This window comes from Schistocerca serialis, chromosome 9 (genome assembly GCF_023864345.2).
Source record: "Schistocerca serialis cubense isolate TAMUIC-IGC-003099 chromosome 9, iqSchSeri2.2, whole genome shotgun sequence".
In the NCBI taxonomy this organism is placed as follows: domain Eukaryota; kingdom Metazoa; phylum Arthropoda; class Insecta; order Orthoptera; family Acrididae; genus Schistocerca; species Schistocerca serialis.
The window spans coordinates 341,061,395-341,081,453 of NC_064646.1; positions in this window are offsets into that span (position 1 = coordinate 341,061,395).

Genomic DNA, 20,059 nt, shown 5'->3' on the forward strand with positions numbered 1-20,059 from the left:
ATATTATCTGAAACACTTTGTATGGAAAAATCTGTGTATGACTAGTGAATACAAGATAACAGCATTTATTGCAAATAGCGCGGAAATCGGCCATACGTTGGAGAACTTAGAGAAAATTATAAATCTGAAGACTTTCAATATATTATACCCGTGATACTTAAAGTGGGCTTCACAGGCCTATGAGGGTCTGCAAGGCTTTGAAAGAGCTTCACCAGAAGAATAGTAAATTAAAGAACAAGGCATGTCAAGTCTTTTCACATGCTGAGAAAAACAACTCTTATAAATATCATATCAGTGTTGGTTTTATAGAAGCCAGTTTCCCTCTCAGTGTATAGGAGTCGAGAACTAAGCAACAAGAGTGTAATAAATCAGCAATAAAGCTATGATCAAAAACTACTAATGAAATAATTTTTCTTGTATTAGTATGTATGCAGCAACTCAATATCTGTCACTATACATGCACACAGCAGCTGTGTTGACACTTCCTCTCTCTCTCTCTCTCTCTCTCTCTCTGTCTCTCTCTTATTGCATGCTGTCTCTTCTCCATGCACGCCATGAACATTCCAGTATCCTTTCCCCATCTCTCTCTCTCTCTCTCTCTCTCTCTCTCTCTCTCTCTCCCTCTCATCCACAAACACATTGAAGTGACTTGAAGGATTTCGTCACTTTTATGACTACACTTCAGCACCTGGGACTACATAAACTCACGTTGTGTATCATAGAATACAGTTCGTATTCAAGTCTGTGACTGCAGTCTGCTGTCCAGTTCACACAATGCACATGTGTGTTCGATTCGAGTTTGGTATTAACTACAATTGGAAAATTCAATACCTTCTGGCGAAATTATTCTATGTTTGACATATTCTAAAACTAAATTCTTGATTTTAAAAGGTAGACTGTAATATTGGCTTAATGGTGTTGCAACTAAATCTGGCTTAGAAAGCTCAAAGATGGTTCCTCTGGAAGATATGGCATCAACCTCAAAGGTTTCTGATGAAGACTATGAGATTCAAGAAGGAGATACGAAAACATCAAGCTGCATGGTTTCAAGCAGTATGATATCTAGCAGCTTACTAAAGTTGAAAAAAAGAAAACAGGATCCAGCAAATCTTGGATTTGCTGGTTCTATCAAATCACCTCTCTGTACAGTTTGTACCAAGCTGTTTCTGAATTGTTCTATGGCATCTTTTAATAAGCGCCAACATTTAAAAACTATACACCCACACAAGAATGTGGAATTTTTTATATGCAAGAAACAACAATTAGTAAGAAATCAAAAACCATGAAGGTCCGACACAAGCTGGGAATGAAAAAGACACAGAGGCATCGTATTTGGTCAGCCAGTGCAGTTCAAAAGTAGGTCATGTGTGGAAGACATAATACTATGCATGCTCAATGAAAAATCTGCAAAGCATCTTTTTACAGTGCCACTTTCAAACAACAGTGTTTCACACGAGATTAACGATCTTGCAGGCTATATCAAACAAGAACTTGTTGGTTTCCTTCAATACAACAAATTCATCTAGCAAGTGGATGAGTCAACTGATATTGCTGGACTGGTTATCTTGCAGATAACTGGAAGATATCTATATAAACATTCACTTGAGGAAGACTTCCTTATGAGCACAGTGCTGCTAAGTAATACCACATGAGAAGAAATTTTCAACTTGACTAAGAATTTTTTCAAAAAAGTAACCAATCTTGATTAGAAAGATTGAATCGATATTTGTACAAATGGGGCCAAGGCAATGATATGTAAAACAGCAGAATAGTACTACTAAAAAAGGTGAAGCACCATCCTGTAGTTCCAACTACTGTACCCCCCTTAGACAAGCACTTGCAATACAGAAAATAGGCTCTTGATAAGGCAGTAAAAATAATTAATTATGTTAAATTTGGCCTTCTTCTGTGCTGAGTGTTTTCAATATGGTTTGAAGATTATGGGAGCAGATATAAGATAGTGGCATCGAAAGGCTATTTTCAATATGCACAGAAACCAGACAGAAGCTATAAGAGTCGAGGGGCATGAGAGGAAAGCAGTGGTTGAGAAGGGAGTAAGAGAGGATTGTAGTCTATCCCAGATATTATTCAATCTGTATATTGAGCAAGCAGTAAAGGAAAGAAAAGAAAAATTCGGAATAGGAATTAAAATCCATGGAAAATAAATAAAAGCCTTAAGGTTTCCCAATAACATTGTAATTCTGTCAGAGACAGCAAAGGATTTGAAAGAGCAGTTGAATGGAATGGACAGTGCCTTGAAAGGAAGATATAAGATGAACATCAACAAAAGCAAAACAAGGATAATGGAATGTCGTCGAATTATATCAGGTGATGCTGAGGGGATTCGATTAGGAAATGAGACACTTAAAGTAGTAGATGAGTTTTGCTACTTAGTGAGCAAAATAACTGATGATGTTTGAATTAGAGAGGATATAAAATGTAGACTGGCAATGGCAAGGAAAGCGTTTCTGAAGAAGAGAAATTTGTTAACATCGAATATACATTTATGTGTCAGGAAATCTTTTCTGAAAGTATTTGTATGGAATGCAGCCATACATGGAAGTGAAACATGGATGCTAAATAGTTTAGACAAGAAGAGAATAGAAGCCTTCGAAATGTGGTGTTGCAGAAGAATGCTGATGGTTAGATGGGTAGATCATGTAACTATTGAGGACGTACTGAACAGAATTGGGGAGAAGAGGAATTTGTGGCACAATCTGACTAAAGGAAGGAATCGACTGTCGACTGGTAAGACACGTCCTGAGGCATCAAGGGATCGAGTATTGGAGGGTAGTGTGCATGGTAAAAATTGTAGAGGGAGACCAGGAGATGAATACACCAAGCAGGTTCAGAAGGATGTAGGGTGCAATAGTTACTCAGAGATGAAGAAGCTTGCACAGGATAGAGTAGCATGGAGAGCTGCATCAAACCAGTCTCTGGACTGAAGACCAGAACAACAACAACAACAACAACAACACATAAAACACTACTACTCCACACTGTGATTAGATGGTTATCCTGGAGGGAGATCCTAAAAGGATCATTTGAGCCAGGAACTGGATTAAAAGCTTTTGCGACTGACAAAAATTAAAAAGCCATTGTGTGATGTGATGTGGTTGTTCAGAACAGACTTTTTTGCAAACATATGTGATAGATTAATAAAATAAATCTATCTTTATAAGGAAAATAGACAATAGTTTTTTACACTAATACAAAATAGTCACTTAAAAATTTATTTTCCAATACTTTGTGTTGGCAAGGGAGAACTAGAAAGCTTTTTAATGGTGACCTTGCTCATTGGTGAGACAGCAGAATTATCAAAGGAAGTATTTCAAGAATTCGTCCAGTGTTTCCATGATAGGTGCACATCTTTTGAAATGTCTTTCCTTAAAGAGCAGAATACAAAACTGAAAATGAATTGACGGACTCAGAATCCTTTCGTACCAAATTCACAGAAATCAGAAAATATGTCAAATGACACCTGTGAATCTTTTTTTTAGAAATGAGATAAGGTTCAAGTGTGGAATCCTTCTTAATAACAATGTCACTTGAAGATTTCTGGTGCATTCTTCTTGATGAATATCCACAACTTGCCACATGTGTTTTCAGCTCTCTTCTGTCAGGCCTGACATTAGACATTTGGTCAGAAATGAAAAACAATTTCATACCTTCCTTTAAATGGAGACAATTTTACCGTTTTACAGTGGAATCAATAGAGTGTTATTGTGTATATTGTATTGTTGTATGTTGTTAAGTACATAGTTATAGATGTCAGTAATGAATAATGTGTCTACTTTTATGACTTTCATTTAACGATTACAATTAAAGAATGAACATAAATTCAGATTTGCTTATTTTAAAGGTCTGTGAAGATTTTAGTATTTCAAAAGGGTTCCATCACCAAAATAGTTCAAGAACCACTGCATTAGAGAATATAAGAAAGTAAATGGAAAGATGTGTGTACAGCTGGGGAATGAAAGTACAATGGGAAATGGTTTTATGTTGGAATACTCACAGAAAATGATGGATCGAAGGATGTTTACAACATCAGAGGATATTCGAAAAATCTGTTTATAAAATTTCATTCGTGTTTTGGATCTGCTTAAAAAGATAGTTACATTGTATCCCACTGAGATGGTCCCAGAACTGTACATCTGGCACCAGGTAAGCCATTTTCAGAGTGTGAAACTGATGGAGTAACCACATTTAATGACCAAGCGGTAAATTTAAAGTTCTACATTCATATTCTAAAACATGTGGAAGAGTCCACAATGTTTATGACATTGTGCAATGGACGATCATGTTTTGTGACATCACATATCTTGTTCAGTAACTGGCAAATCGAGCAGTCATCAAGCTGAACTGAGTGTCTACAAAGCTAACATATATCTGGTGCTTTTAATAGTTATACCTGTGTGCTAAGAATATATGCTGTTCAAATGATAAACCAAATTAAAGATATTTTCAGTGTGTTATTTTTATTATGCTTTGGAATGCTAAGGTTTGGTGAAACGTGATGTCATAGATCTTATTTTGCAATTAGCTCTTGGAATTATTTAGTAGTTGATTATGATAAGGAACAGAAGATACTCTCTGTAGATTTCTTAGACACCCCATTTACATGGCACACCCAAAACCGGATTTCGTAAACCAATTTCCCAATACCGTTTCCATGGTCATGTAACTGTTTCAGAATCGAGTCTGGAAATCCACTTCAGGTTCTCGAAGCCCGCAATTGATTTTAGCTCCCATCTAAATGCAACCGCTTTTGAAACATGCTTGGGTTGTCAAGTTAATTTTGTTTTCAGAATAATTGGTTAGTAAGAGCTTATTGTGCAGTAAAGGAGAAGCAGAAATATTAGACTAAGCACGAAGCTGTCTACACAACATATTTAAGTGAAGAGAGATAACGACTGTGTTGTCTAAATCAGACACTGGATCAGCTGTTTTCCAGACGTCATATTTAACTGGACTGGCAAATCCGCTTCGGACCATAAGCCAGCATCATATGGGATGGGGCAGCTAACGTTGAGGTGCATGGAGGCAGCATATCCCACGTCACGAGAGGCAGCGCCGTTGGCGCATGGCATGAGCTGGTTGACGTGATTTTGCTTTCTCAGAGCACTCCAGCGACGGTTGTCGGTCTTATGTGGCTCATAAACCATGCAATCTGTTCACAAAAATGGATGCATGTAGAATTCATACATTAGCTCTATGAATTTGAACATTTTCTTTCCTGACAGTTTGCTAGTCATGTTGTTCTCTCTGTGGTGTACATAAATGAAAGTTTAATATCTGTGAACGTGTAGTAAGACAAAAATGGAAGATACATGTCCACTCAGGAAAGACATCAGCTAAAAAAAGTTCATCAAATCAAACACATTTGCTCCTGACAGAGAGCACACTTATATTTACACGACATCAAACATTACAGGAATTAATTTCAAATGAAACTCTGACAACCTTCCAGAAAACGGAAAGGTGAAAAAAATTCCTGATAGTGGAATGGGAAGCCTCATCCGATCGAATCCCAATTCTAAGGCACAGTGTCCCAATCAACTATTCTACTGATGACCTTCATTTTTCTTACTTTAGTTCCTGAAATGACATCTAATTATACAATAAGTCATAATAAGAATTACACGGCTTTTCTCATTACACGTGAGGAATAACGCGAAAATGACTAAATACGAAAATTTTTAAAGCATCGTTCTGACGTTTCTATCACATGATTACAACATTTCGTTGCAATAACGATTCGTTTTCGAGACATTCGACGTACTTACAAAAGGCCATGTATTCGTAGGATCTAACCTATAACATAAAACCTATCGAATATGGGCTTCTGCTGAACAGGACAAATGCAGTATGGTGTCTTGCTCCCTGCATGTGACGTAGAGAGCGTTCTTGCGTCCTCTAGATTCTACATTATGACACGTTGCCAAAATATCGCAGTACTTATTTTGTGATCACCTGACGAAATGGCTTTTCAACGAGGAATAGGAGGAAGCAACGTCACAAAATTCGTACAGCGCCATGTAAACGTTAGCTAACTCGCCCCATATGCTGATGTCATTAATTAGGTTTTCTTCTTTCAGAAGAGGTGTCGAATGTAAACGTAGTTAAGAGAGCCCTGTCACCATAGTAACAATTTTATATTGCAGTCTTCCTATCACTTTGTTACAAGTAACATAACCTCAAGCAAGCCTAAGATCTAAAGTTATAAAAATCCATATTTACCGGTCAGTAAAATCAATCACAGTTTTCTGGAGTGAAGCCTGATGCATTATTTTCTTCCTGACTAAAATGGTGCTTGGTGAGCCGAAACATTACGAAAAAACTCCTGAAATCGTCAGCTGATAAAAGTTCATTTACTGAACCGCCAGTGGGGTGTTACCTCAAGTAGATCCAAGATCAGAAGTAATAGAAAGCTGCACTAACCAATCAGTAATATTGAACATATTTCTCCAGTATAGAATATGACATGTTATCTTCATCCCTCTCAAATTGGCACTTTGAGGGGTAAAGCATTGCTGTTTTCTGAGGTATAGTTGTATACTATGAAAATATGCAGTTTAAGTGCTAAACAGCATAAAGCTCTCTCCAGTCATGGAGATTATGACTGACAATGTGTGTGCGTGTGTGTTTGTGTGTGTGTGTGTGTTTGTGTGTGTGTGTGTATCTGTTTGTGGGGTGTGATTTGTCCCTGTGTGAAATTTATCTTCAGTTCCAATATTTGGGTTTCTTTTCCCTTGTATTTAACTCTTGCCACAGGTCTAATGCCACAGCTCTAATGCCAACCCATATGAATTCAATTCATGTCATTTTGAAAGCTGCACTACTACAAAAAATTTGTGGTGTCCTGTGTGATTGGTAACTCACAAAACCACTACAAAAAGCCACAAGCCCTAGTGCCACATTAATTGCGTGTGTGAACCTGGTTTAACATCATGTATTGCCAAGGATACCTTAACCTGTAAGTCACACCAGTAGTGGAAATAAAGTGAGTCACATATATTTGATACTGTCATAGAAAAATTATAAATGCTATTTAGGTATAGAAGTGACACTGTGGCTATTAATTTGAGGGTCATTGTACCTTCCATGAAAGTGGGTACAAAGATCAAATAACAGTCGCATTTGGGTGCCAAGTGGGGCACAGGCAACAAGATGGCCATCTCTAGGGTACATACTGATTATCTGTTTCCTTTTGTAACGGTTGGCAAACTACTGGTCTGTGGTTGAGAGAGGAAAGAGTGTGTGTGTCAACTCATGTTCTCAACTCCATGCAAACAACAGACGTCCATTGTGCAGTGCGTGATGAGATCCAGTTGGCGAAGGTGGAGAGGATTGACATCTTCTAATGGCTGATATATTGCATTGGTGAATGGATTGCAATCTGTAGAGATCACAACATGCCTGCCTTTTGTACCTTCTCTGAAATATTGAATTACCTCATACACTGCAAGTAACTAGTGTTCAAACATGGACCTTTTTTATTGTGAAACCATGAGTTTCTTGGAGAAGAAGCAAAATTGTTGTATTACGCCTGCTGCAACTTGTTGTGAAACTGGCCTGATGGCCAAATTGCTAGCATCCTCTGTGACAGTGTGTTGTGCATCTGATATCGAGTGTGCCAGTGGAAGTGCCGGAATTACTTATTTTGTTTTACATGTTCAATAACTGTGAAAGCCAATGATGGGCTTATCTGAGTGTACATGGGTCTGATATTCAGTCATCCAACTGCTTCCATTCCCTACTGGCATTACTAAATTCCACAGCTGTTGAATAATGTCGAACTTTTTGTAAACACAACCTCAGATACTTTTGTTACTCTCTCAGCTATCCTAAAGATTGCTCCAGACAACATAAATGCCTGTACACACTCTGACAGCTACAGGTATTTTCTTCCTGTACAATTCAGTAAGAGAAATCAATAAAACATGAATGAAATATTGTGCTCACTTAGGAACAGGTATTCAAATGAGATTTATTCTGTTTGATTGTCAAAGCATTAGCAACAAATAGGATTTGTTTCAAATGTCAATTAACTACATAGGGACATAAATTGGAAAAAGACACTGATATTTCCGTCTCTCTCAGTGAGACACTGGATACATTTCTGCCAATGATGAACAAGTTTTCTGCAGCTGTCGTGGAAGAAGTCAATACTCTCTTTCCGCAACCACAGTCTCACAGTTCTCTCAACGTCTTCAGCAGAAGCATAATGATGTGCCTGTAGATTGTCTTTCATTATTGGGAACAGATGGAAGGCAGACGGTGCTAAATCTGGACTTTATGGAGGATGCTGTACGGTGGTGAGATTCAGTCTCTGAAGTTCTGCTGTGGTGGCACGTGAAGTGTGTGGTTTGGCATTGTCATGCTGCAGGAAAACATTTCCCTTTTCCTTTCAGATCCTTGTTAGCCGTCGTTTCAGAGTTCACAGCATTGTGATGTAATACTCTGAATTTATTGTTGTTCCACGATGAACTAAATCAACATGGATCACGCCATCTGCGTCCCAGAACACTGTGGCCATGATTTTTCCAGCTGAGGGCTGCATCTTGAATTTCTTTTTCTGGGGCGAGTCTTTGTGTCGATACTCCATAGACTGATGTTTCGTCTCAAGGTCGTAATGGTGTACCCACATTTCGTCTCCTGTCACAATTGAATGGAGAAAGGTGTCACGTTCATTCTCGTAACGCGAGAGAAGTTCCTGGCAAATTTCTAGTCTGTGCACTTTCATTTCAGGAGTCAGCATCTGTGGCACCCATCTTGCACAGATCTTCTGATAGCCAAGCAAAGCAAGAATGTGACCCACACGTTCTTGTGAAATGCTGATTGTGCTTGCAGTTTCTCTGTGAGTGATACGGCGATCGTCCTGACTCAATCTGTCAACATTTTGCTTGTGAAACTCGGTGGCTGCTGTCACAGGCCGTCAAACGCTTTGTTTGTCACGCAGGTCAGATGTTCCCACCTCAAGATCTTTAAGTACTCGCCCAATGGCGCAGAGTACTCGCATCAACACAATCACCATAAAATGCTCTCATTTTCTGATGAATCTCCTTTGGGGTGACACCTTCTGCTGTCAAGAATTCAGTGACAGCACGTCGTCGCATTGACTGAGCGTATGCGTAGGGTTCCATACTTTATGCAGTAACAACACAATCGTTCAATGCTAAGGCTTCCTGAAACTGGAGCTGTAGATAAGAGGCTACGGAACAAGCAAGTACCTGCCGCATACCAACGCTGCCAACTGTTCAAGAGTAACGAAGGTGGAGGCATTACTTTTCAGTCAACCGTTGTAATGTAAGGTCTATTTGTTGAGTGGTACTTAAGATAAGTAAATAATTTAGTGAAAGCAATGGAAGTGAAGTAGAAATTAGAAAATAAATGAAAAACTTAATTTAGTTTAGAAGAATTACACACTGGCAAACAGCGGGCAGAGCAGCAGAGCAGAAGAGACAATGACTGTGGAGTCAGCAAGTTCCACATAAGCGGACGCTGTCGATTCAGCCGTGAGCCCGATCGGCTCACGTGTTTCTCAGTTGTCACATGTGAGCAAAGGCCCTCGCCTACATTCCAAGAGCGAATGACCGACGTTAAGAAGACTCTTCGAGAAGCTTTTCAACGTAACAGAAGAGGCAATGACCGGCTCACGTGTTTCTCAGTTGTCACATGTGATCAAATGCCCTTGCCTACATTCCAAGAGCCAATGACCGACGTTAAGAAGATTCTTCGAGAAGCTTTTCAACGTGACAGGAGAGGCAATGACTGTGAAGTCGTTCACCTCCAGTGAACTGAAGTGAATAAATACGCGAGACGCAGTGGGCCCGAAAAGGAAGAAGAAGAGAGCAGTAGTTTTCAGTCAGGTGCGGTGCTGAAGACCGTCATGCAAGAAGAGGCTACATCATACACAGACGCACCAAGTCCGCTGCTCTAATGGAATAGCAAGCAGCAGCCTCGGCGCCAGAAGACAGAAGTTAAAAGGTATTTGAGGTCTGATTTTTACGTACCCGGGTGACTCCTGAGGATGGGAAGGAGATGGCCCCACATCAACAGTCACCTGTGAGCTGGGATGAAGATCTGACAGCCGAAGACTGGCAAGCGGGAGTCCGTTGTTCGAGTCTGGGACACTGGCCTTCCCCCGCCGCGCCGCTGCGCTTGCCGACGCACAACACACGTGGTCGCTTAGAGAAGAGAGACACTGGGACGCCAGCCACATCCAAGGTATCACCGTCCGATGCACGACTTTGCTCTCAATAATTAAACGGGCCACAGCACGATGCGCATCTCCAGTCAACTGGGCGAGACGGCGACACGAGATACACACCACCAGGCGTAATAAGACGCCGCCGCTGCTGTAGCAGAAGGCTTCGCAAACGACACAGCTGCCACTCTCTGAGCCAGAACATCGAGTAAGGAAACAGTTATACAAAACTTTCAATAAAACTTATACAGTATTATGTAAAAATGCTGTTTCATTCTACCTCATACCCAAGCCAAGGAAGAACCCACCCTGACCACATGTTTTTAAGAGAGAAAAATTAATTTATTTAGTATTTTCACCCTGACATAATGCTTTAGAATGCTCATCCTAACAATTGACTGACATTAAAAGAGAAAACCCAGTTACATTTAGTGACAGAAGTGTTACACATTATATAGAATAATCACGTATCATCTTCTCATACAGAATGTAATAAATGTCGACTCGCAGAAATGGTTAACTAGTCTTGAATCATGTCTCTATGACTGTACAATCTGGAAGTTCATTAGCCACTTTAAACATCATTCTTCAGTATTAGCAGTGTCGCCATTATAGCACAACAGACTCATTTTAACACACTATATATGTATTCCTCCAATCAGTTGCCCAATAAGCATAAGTTACCTGGATAATCACGTCATGTCACTTTACTTTTTACGATTTTTAGTTGATAAATTAATACTTCTTAAGCATTAAATCTATTGTGCCTTGCCTTGTAACCAATAAAAACGATCTTGTTTGACAGCTACAACAACATAATTAGTCCAAGGAAAAAGCACTTGCCTCCATTTAAGTATTGCTTTCCTTTGGCATTTTGCGTACACACAGTTGTTACGGATGCTACATACAGCAGAAACATGCGACGCTAAAAGGGATGTATGTCATAAAAATGGACGTCACACCAGGGCAGACGCTTCTGTGAGGCAGTCTTTGGCGTGGTCAAATGCAACTCGTGTGTTAGATGTCAACACAAGTTACCTATTTCCCTATTTAGTCAGCCAGGCTATGGCATTGCTGAGTATCAACACTGAATGCGGCAGATAAATACGTTGTAGGTAGTGATAAGTCTGTGTAGGTGGTAACTGTTAGATGAGCTTTGTTCACTCAGATGTGTGCCTGATGCCATCGGTGTTGAGGGTGTGTCCAAGAAATGTCACTTTGCTTCTTCACAGCTGAGATTTGTCTTTTTCAGCATCTTGGAGAGCAGTGAGAACTAGTTTGAGATGCTGTGCATGGTACTAGGGCTTGTCAAGGAAGATTAATATATCGTTAAGGTACATTCAGCAACAGCCCAGTTTGAAGAGAATGCTACCAAGAAGCTGTCACTTGGTTTTGGCTGTATTTTTCAATCCATAGCGCATCAAGTGGAACTCGAAGAGGCCGAAAGTTGTAATGATAACCATCTTAGAAATGTCGTCTGAATACAGAGGTACTTGAACATAAGTCTTTCTGAAATCGATAACACTAAAGGCAGTCGCAGCTTTAAGGAAATGTGTAAAGTCTTGAATGTTACGGATAGGGTAACTGTCATATATTGTCCAAGAGTTGAGGACTGTACTCCCCAAAGAGCCTAACAGAATCGTCCTTTTTTGGAACTTGTTTGATGGACGAGGCTCAGCAGTTGTCTGAAAGTTGCACTGTACTCGATTGTAGCAGTTCATCGACCATTGCTTTTTCTGACTGTAGAAGGGCTGGAGCCAGGTGAAGTGCTTATCATGAACTGGTGGACTGGTAGTTATGAGAATGCAGTGCATTGCATTATTTCGGAAGGCGCACTGCTTTGCACCCAGTCATGATGTGTGGCAGGCCGAACGCATAAGCAATGTACCTGGTACTGAGACAGAAGGCTCCGTACTAACCTGTGAGTGATATGATGTGGTCAATTTCATTTGAAATGTTTTGCAACCATAATTACATCTAAAACTGTTGATTTTCAACTTATAGTAAGCAGTAACCAATTCATAATGTAGGATACTTTTAAATAATAAAACACATCCAACTCGGATTAAAGAGTATAACCTACAGAAAAGCGAATATAATCGTCAATGAAAGGCATTATACATAGCTTCTCATCAAAAGAGACTGGCGCTGTAGGACCAGGCACATCTCTGTGTATCAGTTCAAGTAGTCATCTATCTTGAACTTCAGACTGAATATGTGATAAAAGCGTTAGCCAATTTTTTTTTGCAAGTCAAACATTTGTTTAGAGATTCAGAAAAACTTTACTTTGTCCAGTCCCTCTTCTACATAGCCAAGTTTTTTCGTTGTTTAAAATTTCAAATGTTCTATGCAGTTATGTTACAAGCTTAAATCATTGTCTGAACCACAAGCACTATACTTAGCAAACACAATAATTTTGAATGAAAGGGTTTAAATCTTTTCTTTGAGCTACAGCAATAACTTTATCACGTTTTACAACAAATCCTGCTAAGATTTCAAAACCAATGTGGTATCCAGGTATTTCTCGATTACATACTGACAACAAATTACTTAACAAATCTGGAACTGCAAAAATATCTTTTATTTTTGTTTGAAATTTCTTCCCAGAAACTGTGCATTCAACATAAACTTCTCCAACATTTCTGGCAAACAAAAACGTGTGCTTTGGCGAACTTCATTCATACAGTTCCCTCATACTAATTAACTAATTATTCCACTGCACATTAGTCTAGAAACCATTCCACTTTGTCATCTAAAAACTTCCAGCAATAACAACAAGAAATATTGTATTCACTTCCATTTGTTTCTTGTAAATTAGTCGCTATATTAGCAGATTTGTGATTTTTTTGGTTTTGTGAAAAGACCTTAGGTCTTTGTTGTCACTTGTACCTTTTTCAATAAACATTAGAAATCTTTCTTGATTCGGCAAACAATTTTATTTAAATGTAAATGTAACAACATAAATTAATTGATAATATATCTGAAGGTGGCAGGTAGAGATAGTGATACTAAGCAGAAACTGTATGTGAAAGACAAGGATGTCATTTGCTGAATAGCATGAGAAAGCTGCAGGTTAATTATAAGAGGCTCCACCTCCCATCTTCCACACATCAGTAGTAGCCAATCAGGTACAATGTGAATATATGTTGGCAATATCCTTATGCTGTACAACAGTTTCAATGATGAGACTGACTTATTAACAAATGCTTTAAGTAATATTCACCACAAACTTGTTTTTAGTGTGGAACAAGAAAGTCATAAAAGCCTTAACTTTTGGATTTTACTATTTCCACATTTGACAGAAAAAATCACTTTGCAATTTATAGGAAGCCAATGGCAACACAGACCATTACTATGCCACCTCTTGCCATCCTCTCAATTAAAAAAAAATTTTTTTCTTAAATCTGTGTGTCACGAAATTCTACATCTTCCTCTTGATTCAGATGAGATCGCAAAAGAAATTAATCTTCTGAAATACATTGCCAAAGTTTATAACTTTAATACCAAAGATGTTGATTTCTTATTTTAAAATGTACAAGTTTCATGACCCTGTCAAAAACACTAACTAAAAGTCACTAAAAAGATGTACATTTCTGTAAAAAATACAAAAAGTTATCAAAGATTCTTATGTGATTGTAGCTTCGTCAACCAACAACTTATTACAAAAGAAATGTAAGCATGCCAGTAGCAAGCATGATAATAAATATTTAAATTCTGATGTTATGTTTCAGTGTAGTAAAACCGAATGCGTGTAATAAAACTGGATGTGCGCTCGGAAAACTATAAAAATTAAGACAATATGATCTCAAAAAGTGAGGTTAGTAACCCCCAGACAGGGGAGAAGACTGCAGCATTGTGGAACAAGTGGTACCATCTGTTGACCAAATGCAAGAAACTGAGATTGGCAACCATCACATACTGACACTTAGCTGGACAACCTATAACAACGACAGCCAGCCTCTTGACCACGACACAACACTAAAGGCAAAAATAACAGAAAAAGGTACAATGTAAATATTTCGTTAAAGGAAGAAATTGAAAATACAAGACAAAAAACGCCAAAACCACAATAAAGACCCAACATCACGAAGAGAGAAACAGAAACTGTGTTTCACACAAATGAAGACGTACACAGACAAGAGATATGACACAGGATCAAGGAACAGAAACGAATGTAAATGAAGAAAAATGAACTCTAGCTACCTCTAGAAAAGAGAGGAGTTCATCTAAGCAATATAAGACATGGACTGGTGTTGGACCATGGGACACAAATCTACAAGATGAAAATAAGATGTCCTCACTTTACATATAATGGTTCAAACCTAAGACAGTACCAGATTCGATAAAACAATTCCTCAATAAGAAGGGAACCAAAGAAGACGTGAAATGTGAAACACTGGCAAACAACAACTATACAAATTTCTTTAACATAGATATGTCCCTTCACAACTTATAACTGGCGATAAAAGCTGAATTCTGCCCAGCAGGAACCACTGTCAGATGATTTCTTTTTCCCAGTTTTTTTACAAGGAAATGGAGGGGGGAGGGGCCCTTCAATAAGGCATAAGAACAGAGTCCACAAAAACAAAATGCAGAGAAGTAGAAGCATTTGGAGTCTTAAAGATTTCCTGTGGAATATACATTCCTTTATTTGTAAGTGCTTCATGAGAGGTACTGTGGCCACACTCTTTTCAAAGGTATACTTTGGCTTTCTCGAAGGCTTCGACCGATGTCTCTCGTACCAATCATAGAGTAGATATAGTGTCAAGATGTCATCGTGACTGCGGCAGCCGTTGCAGCAGACGAATTAAAGTAGAAGCTCTTTATGTATTCAGCTGGTTCATTCATTGCAAATTTGCAAATAGATGCTGTCTTTTCTTTCTTTGAAAGTGAGAAGCTGCCCACTTCACACTCGTTATTTACATAGTGGTATGTAATATGAAAGGTCTTAAGGAACTCCCCTAATGTTAAATAAACGTGGTGGCTGTGTGAAGCATGTTATAATTTGTGTGAAATATTATAGTTTACGGGCAGGAAAGTAAATTCTTCCTTTCATCTTGAAAGTGACTGAAACAATGAGGAAAAGTACTAGCAGATAATCAACATGCTTTGAATATTCACTCGCATTTCCACGTTTCTTACTTCATTTATAAATTATTGTCAATGACGAGTTACAGAAACTCTCAGAAATGTGAAGGCAAATAATAAAATTTTGTACCAATAATAGGACACAAAAGAAATTATCAAAGTTGCAATTGTACTTCTTTATTCATTATACAGCATGTTACCTATTTCACCACAGTGATGTCGGCCAATTAGTGACTACTCCAAATACAAGCTTTATGAAACCCAACATGGACTCAATCAGGTGCTTCAGCCAACATATATCTTTGAAAGGAGCAGCAGCAGTTGTTCTGTATGTAATATGCAACCTGGAATATTGAATAGGTCCGAGGCTTCTACTATACAACAAAAACCTCTGTCTTCACAGATAATAGTGAAGGATGGAAGGTAGTTCCATAGGTCCATTTTTCAGTCTGTATGCCCAACTCTACCTTTATCCTATAGGCATTTCACTATTTCTACCAAGTCAGACAGAGAACATTTCGATACCCTTTAAACGTCTTTGTAATTTCCTCATCTTGCACTTCAAATAGTAAATCATATACTTTCATATCCCTAATGCAGTATCCTGTGTATTGTGTCGTGACATTGCTTACTATTCTGTCCCCGTGACGAAATTTCCAAATAGCATTATTTTTCCTAACTAATCATTTCATTTATTCCATGCTGTCCATTTTTACAAACATCAAGTACTGTGTAAAGTCTAATTGACGTCCACTGATGCATTCTAGATGCCGTTTCAAGTCTTCTAATATCCAGTCAAGTATCTTGTAAATACTAGGGCTTTCAAAAGCATGGTCCAACATACACTGTACGATATTCTGGAGCCTGGAAAATGTTGCTGTATGTGGTAATGGTCTTAGGTAATTTTTTAAAATGATTTTAGGTGCAAGATCTGTACAAATGTATATATCTGATTCTAAAACATATTTTACACACTTGGCATCATTTTATGGACGAAAATAACTAACTACGAAATATTCTCCATTTTAAAACGATCGTTGAGTAATCACTATGCAAAATAACAGTATTAATATTCAGTTATACAATGGAATATAGTGAACCAATCACATCCCTGTGTGTTAGTGATCATGAGCTGCTGCACACTGTTACATTGACTTGCTGATATTTTCATAGTGATGCTTAACAGTTGGCAGCACTTGCACATGATAATAAGTTTGAACATACACAAATGTGTACATTAGCTTTCCACTGCGTAAAAATACCTTTATTGGGGCTAAGACAGACACATTTGTAACCATGGAGTCTGAAACTGTTCAAACGACTGAGGGATGCCATGATCTTTCCAAATAAGAGCAAATATCAAAAATAGAGATTTGTACTCACCAGTGTGAAGGTTGTTGCAATTCACATAGCATCCACCACACCAGGTGATATAGTACAAGGATGGTCAGCCATCAATGGTGGGGCTGCCAGTATGTCTCAACTACGTTTGGTTGTACAGTGTGCCAACAGCACATTATGTTCCCAGGTGGGCAGACAGCCATCCAAACCAATTACAGCTATGGGTTCAACACAGCACTTCTAACATTACATTACAACAAATTTGTGTTTTCTAGGTCCATGTCTTTGATGTTACTATGTACTGAAGATTTTATTTACTGACAAGTTATTAATTGAATTTAATTATAACAAATCATACCAAGGATGGTACATTTTTCATAAATGCTCTGTTGCCTTGAAATGTCATACTTTCATTACGTGCAAGCTATAATACGAAAAAAAAACAAATAGAAAAAACGTTTAAGCATCAATTTGACATTTCACATCGTTTCATGAAAATAAATAGTATCAAAAAGACGCATGTTCAAGAGAACCTCAGTGTTTGGTACCATGAGAAAACATGAAAGTTGATCCTTTGAGGCTGTTATAAAAATGATTGAGACAGTATGCAAAATTTAGTTTTCTAATAACATTTATTTTCCCAAAACAAAGGCAGACATAAATTATGCTAAACAAGTTATTGATTGCATACCGTAAACAACTAACAGTTGGTTTAAGATTACAATGGACAAGTATCATGGTGGCAGAAGTGAGTCAGGTGGCTCTAAAAATATAGATAACGCAATCTGAATTGATCTGACACTGAGCAGACTTTGATTGATTAAACCTAGTGTCGTTTCACTACATAGGTGCAGGTGAGAGAAAGTGGCGATTGAGGTCTGTACACCCTGACAATGCTGGAGCAGCAGTATGTTACCCTTTTTCTTTGTGTGGCGATGTAACTTGTAGCTGGCGAAATGGGTGTGGTGGAGGTGAGATGGGAGGCGGCACCTGTCAATCGACAGCAGCTGCGAAAGAAATGCAAAAATCTCACGGTCTAGCGATCAGGCAGCTGGATCGCAATTTACTCCCTATCAGAGCCCTGAATTCCCGGTAGATTTCAGTGGATAACACATCCATTTACTGGTCGTACCAAGGACCAATTTGGCTCACTTATACAACAGACCGCACAATGGTACCAAACGCGAAGACTAGTAAACCAAAAACGAATAAGTGCACCCTTGGCAAACGAGTAATCTGAGAAATCTGAAGTCACACTGTCAGAACTGTAAGAACTTCCCCACAGGCTCCCCAGTCTTAACCACTCGCAAGTGAAGTCAGTCTCAGGACAGGTCCCAAGTACCAACCACATGTGTCAGAGCATTGACCAGAAGTCTCTTACCAGACCAAAGTCCAACATCCGAGTGCTTTGCACCTCTTCAGAAAGAAAATCCGTTTTCCTACAAAGTGCGCGAACGACACCGATTTCACGCCGGCTTGAGCCGATCATAGGGCTCTAGAGGCGCTAAATCTCCCCTCCCAACGACAGCACAAACTCCTGTCCAACCAGGGCAAAAGTTAAGAAACCTGAATCCTTGGGAAAAAATAAACCGCCAATTACTGGCTTTTTTAAGTTTTTATGGAGAGGGAAGATGATTTTCTCCGAAGTCGCATCGCTTCCCAAGGCAACAAGCGAAGAGATACAATTCTAAAGATCTTTATCTAAGTCGCCTGTGCCTTGGAGCTCGTTAGTCCTAGACATAAGGTGTAATGAAGATTCTATCTCTAAACGTTTCTCAGACACCGGAGTTTCTTATACAACCGAGGTGGCCAATCGAAGTTGGTCACAGGCCTATTTGCAGTATCAGCGAACACGATAACTTGTGGATATTTATTACATGTGGTTCTGCACACAATGCCCAGTTAACGACTCGACTGTATAAACGCGTTCCGTCTGTCGCCCCCCACTGGTGCCAATTCAGGTATCACAGCATTGTTCTGCTGAAAACCTGTCTCAATGAGGGGCTGCTCTGTCTGCTCTGTACGGCTGTGGGCCTGTCTGGCAAGATTTACTGAGCGATGGTCTCGCCAATGGCTTCCAACTCCCAACATGCCGTTTCTATGAGATAAGAACCATAGAAATCTCATGCTTTTAGCGTCCTACCAGGCTCCATCAACGTCTGCTCAGGCCATTAAATTTCTAAAGTCTTGTTCGAGGCTCATCAGGTTGTAACAAAATCTCAAATAATTTTCTATATACGAAAAGTAGGTGAGAGAATAACTTGTTCTCTCTCATGTATATTCATAGAACATAGGTTACAATCCCATAAAATATGGGATTCAGCGGAAATTGTCATAATCTGATATTGCATCTCCCAAGGATTGCAAGGATATAGAAAACTAGCAGAAGTAAAGCTGTGAGGATGGGGCGCGGGTCGTGCTTGGGTAGCTCAGATGGTAGAGCACTTGCCCCCGAAAGGCAAAGATCCCAAGTTCGAGTCTCGGTCGGGCATACAGTTTTAATCTGCCAGGAAGTTTCATATCAGCGCACACTCCACTGCAGTGTGAAAATCTCATTCTGGAAACATCCCCCAGGCTGTGGCTAAGCCATGTCTCTGCAGTATCCTTTCTTTCAGGAGTGCTAGCTCAGCAGGTTCGCTGGAGAGCTTGTGTAAAGTTTGGAAGGTAGGAGACGAGATACTGGCAGAAGTAAAGCTCTGAGGGCTGGGCGTGGGTCGTGCTTTGGTGGCTCAGCTGGTAGAACACTGACCCGCTAAAGGCAAAGGTCCCGAATATGAGTCTCCATCGGGCACACTGCCAGGAAGTTTCATATCAGCGCACACTCTGCTGCAGAGTGAAAATCTCATTCTGGAAACATTCTACACTTATTGTTATGGTACTGAGTTTCATGGTTCACCTTAAGTTAACTCTTCTTATGAATACATTTTTCATTGTGGAGTAACTCCATGTGTCAATATATCATTCTTTTTATGTATGTATGTAATGTATGAATGTATTTAAGCAAATTTATGTAGAAGAATGCCAAATGAAACATAATAGTTATGATGAAACTGAACAGAAATGACTGAGGAAATAGAAAACTCAGAATCACTCTTTATTATGACTGACTCATAAGTATAAGGAACCCTAAGTCACTGAAGACACTGCTGCATGATGTTCCATGAGCAACTTAACACAATACACAGTACTTTGACTGTACTTTTCAGCAGAATAAGAACTTTTTTTGGTTTTGTCTTCATGGCCAAAAGAGGTTATAGCGTGATGAGTGAAGGTATGCTAGGAATCCTAAATGCAGGTCAATGTAATGTGATAGTGCAAAGTAGGCAGTAAAACTATTTTAGTTAAGTTTGTGATGATTTATTTTATTGCACTTTCCCTGTTTGCGATAGGTTCAACTACTCTTCTTTCTCTATTTAAGGT